Source organism: Pocillopora verrucosa, chromosome 3 (genome assembly GCF_036669915.1).
Source record: "Pocillopora verrucosa isolate sample1 chromosome 3, ASM3666991v2, whole genome shotgun sequence".
Taxonomy (NCBI): Eukaryota; Metazoa; Cnidaria; class Anthozoa; order Scleractinia; family Pocilloporidae; genus Pocillopora; species Pocillopora verrucosa.
The window spans coordinates 21,685,930-21,692,576 of NC_089314.1; the positions used below are offsets into that span (position 1 = coordinate 21,685,930).

General features: G+C 39.4%; 1 pseudogene; it reads left to right on the top strand.

Moving 5' to 3' along the window:
* The first annotated feature begins 403 nt into the window (after positions 1-403).
* LOC131781966 (golgin subfamily A member 6-like protein 22) lies at positions 404-6,245 on the top strand (annotated as a pseudogene).
* The last annotated feature ends 402 nt before the right edge of the window (positions 6,246-6,647 follow it).

The following is a 6,647-nucleotide window of genomic DNA, read 5'->3' on the forward strand; positions in this document are numbered from 1 at the left end:
AATAAGCGCTGCGTGGGAAGTGTTTAGATAGCTTGATTTCGATTTTCTCGGAAAATGGCTCTTAAACACATGACATCATCCACCTTGTCAAATGTAATAGCATGATCATTTCAAATTGTAATGCCTTCTTATCCCAACGTTACTTTGTTTCTTTGCTACATTAGCGAACACTGAACCACTGCTCGTACTCTAGATATGACAATCAACCACAAAATTCCCTAAACCAGATAACATTAAACATAATCTAAAAAATCATGTGTCAATTCACGAGTTTGCTCACAGAGCACTTTGATTCGCATACGTTTTGCATGTTAGTGTACCTTTTGTCTACGATCTAGAGGCTTCGCTGCCTGTCACGTAACTTCCTGTTCACTACGTCGAAACAGAAACCTTCGTAGTTATCCAAGATATAGACTGAAACGTGTTAAGAACGGCTGTACAAAACGATAGCGAGGATTTGAATCATGGCGAACAAATATCGAAAGTTTGAGAATCAGCCATCCCATCGAAAGACATCGAAGCATCATACAGAGGTAAAGAATGTAAGTTCATCTTGCTCGTCTATGTCTTAAGCGTAATTTCTTCCGGTCGGTATATTATATACTGTAAGATTTTACGCCAGTAACTAAAGGCGTAATTTCTTCCAGTCGGTGATATATATATGTAAGATTTTACGCCAGTAACTAACGGCGTAATATCTTCCAGTCGGTGATATATATATATATGTAAGATTTTACGCCAGTAACTAACGGCTTAATTTCTTCCAGTCGGTGATATATATATGTAAGATTTTACGCCAGTAACTAACGGCGTAATTTCTTCCAGTCGGTGATATATATATGTAAGATTTTACGCCAGTAACTAACGGCGTAATATCTTCCAGTCGGTGATATATATATATGTAAGATTTTACGCCAGTAACTAACGGCTTAATTTCTTCCAGTCGGTGATATATATATATGTAAGATGTTACGCCAGTAACTAACGGCGTAATTTCTTCCAGTCGGTGATATATATATGTAAGATTTTACGCCAGTAACTAACGGCGTAATTTCTTCCAGTCGGTGATATATATATGTAAGATTTTACGCCAGTAATATAATTTCATTATATATTAATTTATTATAATTAATCTACCGACTGGGTTAGTAGCGTAAAATCTTACAGTATATAGACTGTGTTAGTCGCATATTACGCCGTTATATTTTTATTGCCAAAGCCTCAGGAAAATACTCAGTCGCTAAATAAATTATTGGGCTGTGTGGCAGGCAAGTGAAACCCTTCAGTTGTAATAACCACTGTTTGCCAAGTCTAGTGTCGATTTTGAGTTTTGCGATTCGAGGTTTCGATTTCCTTGTCCAAAAATAGGGTAGATGCACGTATCAAGACTTACTGTACAATTGCAGTCACGTGCCTTTTGATTCCACTTTTCAACAGTTATGAAGAGCCATTTTTAAAATAAACCCCTAGGGACACTGCAGGCATGCCAAACAAAACAAGCTGCTCAACACCCTAATGAAATTTAGTAGTATCACTTCATAACTTGCTTGAAGGTCAGCTCAGTTAGCGACGGTACGCTGAGGCATTTTCGCTGTGAGATCAATAACGTAGAGGGGAGAAAGTTGGAAGAAAACCGTGAGAAAGTCGTCAAAATAAAAAGTTCAAACTTTGTTTACATAAAGTGTGAGGCATAGCCAAGCCGCCAGGCACTTCCAGCGGATTACTTTTGACAATGATCAATTTTGTTATCAATTGAATTTATCAAAACGTCACGCAACAACGCCAGTCCCGTAGAGGGCTACCCTCAACCGGACGCTCAGACCACACAACCGACTACTGTCGAACACCAGGAATATAAGGCCCTTTACTTATCAGTTACCACTCTGATATCAGCCTTACAATTTAATTGTCTTGTTATTTCCTATAATTAACACAGGCCATGTTGTATTTTGTCATTTACCTACGACGTGCAATTTTTAAAAAGTATTCTCCAATACTACGTATGAAGTGTTTTAACTGGCCCAATTGTTCCTGAAATTAAAAATGTAAGAATAATTGAGTATCTTGTATGCTTCTCTGTTTTTTTATATCTATCAGAACAGCACTCATCAGTAAGTAGACAACTGATCACCTCCATGTTAAAACCTCTTGTAAGGTGTTTAAAGCTGAGGAAGGTTTGACCTTACACGCGGCTACAATAAATACAAAATCGTGTTACTTTTTCTCAAGCATCTTGTTAAAATTGTTCCTAGGGAAATCCGGGCTGGAGAAAATCGTTGGGTTTGAATAACCTGACGTCCGGTAGCCAGTCAAGACTGTCAAGACTGTCATGGCTTTTTCGAAGAAAAGGTGAAGTAAAGGAAAGAATTGACCTAGAACTTGAAGTCAATCAAAGAGTTGTGACCTTTATCGAGGACCATGTATCCCGAGGGACTGTTCGTCATATTGGTGAGGAGAAAGACGCTGATGGAAATGTTCAAAAGATTCTTGGCTTGGAAATGGTAAGGCCTGCACTTATAAGAATTTTGTTTGTGAAAAAGAGCAGTGATAGAACAAGTATCGATGTTTAAGATTCAGTCATACGGTACTGATGCCGTCTTTATATATTACAAGACCTAAGAAAATGATGTTCTCTGAGAGGATTAGCTCCTGAACCTCATGCAAAGATTTAGCGGCCAGCCATTTGAACAAGATTCGTGCCACCTGCTTTTATTATTATTTACCGATAGGTTATGTTTTATCTTCAGGAATGACTTTGCTTTAAGATTTGCTGCTTTGTGTCTCGTATTAGATTGGCAGCAATTTGGCCTGATACCTTTAGAGAACACTTTCCCATCACTTAAGGCTGAAAAGCAGCCATATACTCATTTCTCGGAGTTTTGCATGTAAAGTGTTGTAGTTTTATAAATGCTGATAGCTTTTAACAACTTAAAGCAAATTAGTGAGAAAACAAATAAGTTATCTGCAGTATTGGTTAAAAGAAAGAAGGTAGAAATTGTCTCTTGTATAGCTGCGTAGGTTTTCTAGCGACTTTGTGATATTCTGGTGAAAATAATTACGGCTGTAAAATTCCTTTTGAACTTCGGGTAGGACGAAAGTTTCAGCATAGGTGGATGTGGAAGAAGGAATGGGAGACAGCTATTCACTTGTGAAGATGGTTTTTCCATGTTTATTCCTCTGGAATCTGTTATGCTAGAGAGAGAGTTTGACGCTGAACCTGAAGAGCCTGAATCACCGGAAGAGAGTTCTGAGGAATTCGATTCGCAGTCCGACGATGATTCATCAGGTAAGGAACACTAGTCTTCTGAACATAAAGCCAATAGTGCCAGGTGAGCTGAGTTATCTATGTATGAGACACAGGCACAAAAACCTAATTATCAAGGACTTTGACAGCGACAATAGATAAAAGCTCTCATTATCAGGGCTAAAATCACTGTCCTGCCGAAACACATCGCCATTACTGTTTTTTTTTTTTCACGTCAAATACATGTACCACTTCTTCGCTGCCCTGGGAATTCATCTATTCTTCTATTGAGGATACTTATGGCTGGTTACCTGTCATGTTAACCGTTTACAATAGAATATTCAGTACTTGATAAATACTATATGTCTCATTTTGTTTGGTTATGTTGCGCCTTGGACATTTCAACTTCAGTGGTGCCTTGTAGATTTTGACTTATCATCATTATCTAGGTATTTGTCGCGCTTTTGGGTCCACATGAGATTTTTTTGATAGATTAAATGATGCTTGGACCGTTTAGTGCTAAGATTTGCCATTTGGATTGATTCTTAGAAACGGGTCCTGAACAGAGATTAAGAGAGGAACTTACAAGAACAGAAATTAGAGTAGTTTTGTTAAGCAATCAGCTCTCAAGAAGGCATCAGGATGCGGAAAACTTTCAGAGACAAATTCAGAAGATGGAGCAACAGTTAACAGTAAGAGAAGATCGAAAAGAGAATTTTAGAACACAACTGGATAAGGAGCAAAGATTGCGAGCGGAATTAAACGAAAGAGAAACGACAGAAATTCTGCTACGAAAGCAGCTCAGAGAAAAGGATTGTCAAGAAGCAAGCCTCCAAAGAACACTATGTGAGCAAGAACGGCAACTGGAAAAGGAACGAAGATTACGAGAAGAATTAATAGAAAAAGAAGCAACAGAAATTCTGCTACGAAAACAGCTCAGAGAAATGGATTGTCAAGAAGCACACTTCCGGATGCAACTGAGGATTCAAAAGCAACAACTGGAGGAGAAAGTTAAGGGAGATGAAACTTTAAGAGAACAATTTCAGGAAATGGAACGCAGGTTGAGGGAAGAAATAACTGAAAAAGATGCAAGACAAGTAGTTTTGTGTGAAAAGATCACCGAAAAGGACCAGCAGTTGACGGAGATGATACAACAATTGACAGTGACAGTGGAGCGGGAAGAAGATCTTAAGACGCAGATAAAGAGAGAGAATGAGGAGCAAGTTGAGAATTTACGAACGAACCTGAAAGATGTAGAGAAACGATTAACACAGAAAGAGGCACAAGAAGAAAATTTACGATTAAGCCTGGAGCAGATGGAGCAAAGGATGAGAGAAGAATTAACACAAAAGGAAACGAGAGAAACTGAGTTGCGCAAACAGCTTAGCGAAAGGGAGGAGCAGGCTGTTGACTATCAGAGACATTTGAGCGGGATGGAACAGCAATTGTCAGAAAAAAATGATCAAAAGGAAACTTTACTGAAACAACTTAGGGAGATGGAACAACGATCGAGAGAGGTTACAGCGGAGAATGAGATGAGAGAAAATGAGTTTCGTGAACAAATCAGAGAGAGAGAGCAAGAACTGAGGGAGTTGGCACATCAGTTGACTGAGAAGGAGCAACAAGAGGAGAACTTACGCGCGCAAATAAGAGTGCACTTAATGGAACAACGACTGAGAGAAGAAATGATAGAAGAAGCTACTAGGCTAGGTGAACAGCTTAGAGAAAGGGATCAACAAATAGAAAACTTTCAGATGCAGTTGCAAGGGCTACATGAACAACTCAGAGAAAAGGATCAGCATTTAGCAAACGTTCGAACGCAGCTGGAGGAGCGATTTAGAGAAATGGTAGCAGAAAATGCAAATCTAAGACAACAGGTTGTTAACCTCGAGAATCAAGCCGGATCACAGTCCAATGATTGGGTAATTTCCGGGATGATATTCAGTTGACTGATAAAAGCCTTGGAGTTGGAGGGTGGGGCGAGGTTTTCGAGGGCAGGTACTGTGGTTGTTCTGTTGCCGTGAAGCGAATCCATGAGGCAATTAACTCGCCTTACAACCAGAGTTTGTTCCAGAGGGAAATTGATATTGCTTCGCGATGCCGACACCCTTGCTTACTGCAGTTTATTGGAGCGACTAATGATGAGGAAATTCCATTGTTTGTTACTGAGCTGATGGAATCGAATTTGCGCGAGCTACTGAGACAACGACGTCTTTCCCGTAAGGAAATCACCGTAATTTCGCTCGATGTGGCTCGAGCGTTGAACTACCTCCACCAAAAGAAACCTTTTCCTATTTTTCACCGCGATGTTAGTAGCGGCAATGTGTTGCTATGGCGACAGGGTGATCAATGGCGAGGCAAAGTGTCAGATTATGGCTCTGCTAAGTTCGAGGAACAGTTTATGTCAATTGGCCCAGGATGTTTCGCCTACGGTGCACCTGAAGTGCAGAGACCAGCAAAGCACACAGCAAAGGTGAGAAAATAAGCTTACAGAATTTCCTTGGAGATATATTTTTTTAAAACATGAACCCTTTACAATTAAGGATTAAACGGTACTTGTGTAACTTAGTCTTAAGTCGTGCGCTTGGTCAACGCAAAACGGCAAAGTGTGCTCAGTCTACAAAAACGACAAAGTGTGCACGGTGTACACAATCGGCAGTGTGCTCAGTCTACACAAACGGCAAAGTGTGCTCGGTCCACACAAACAGCAAATTGTGCTCGGTCTACGCAAACGGCAAAAAGCTTGTGAAAACAGCGATCTTATTTCATTCTCTTTTCTTGTCTTGCTTTTTAGATTGATGTCTACAGTTTCGGTGTTCTCCTCTGTGAAATGTGCATTCAGACATTCCCAGATTATCAAAACCGTGAACGTCAAATCGCTCAGATGACAGACCAGGTATTGCAAGACCTCGTCCGCCAATGTGTGCAGTATGATCCCACTGAAAGACCAGATATGACAGAGATTGTCAGTACACTGGAAGAGTTCAATAAAACTTTGTAAGTTTATCGGGGCAGGTTTTTTTAAACCATTATCGGGGTTTTTCTTTTTTTTTAAGAATATCAAAGATGAAGAGTTAATCTGAGAAAAAAAAATTATTAGCTACGAGGCGCTTGCAATGCCTATGGAGGGTCACGAATTGCACAAAAAATCGGCTTTATATGCACTTAGAGATAATTGTCAATTGAGTGTATGGATGAAGATAAAGCAAAACTTAAGAAAAAACTTCCAAATTCAACAACATTTATTCGCACATACAGCTGTGATAAGTATTTAGCTAGAAAAGTATATGAACAAATCTTACATTGAATTACTTTGAATTATCCAAGAGTCCATTCATACTCAGTCAGGAGCAGTGTACGCGTTGGCTTTATAAAGAAATGCATAAATTTTTTTCATAGGCAT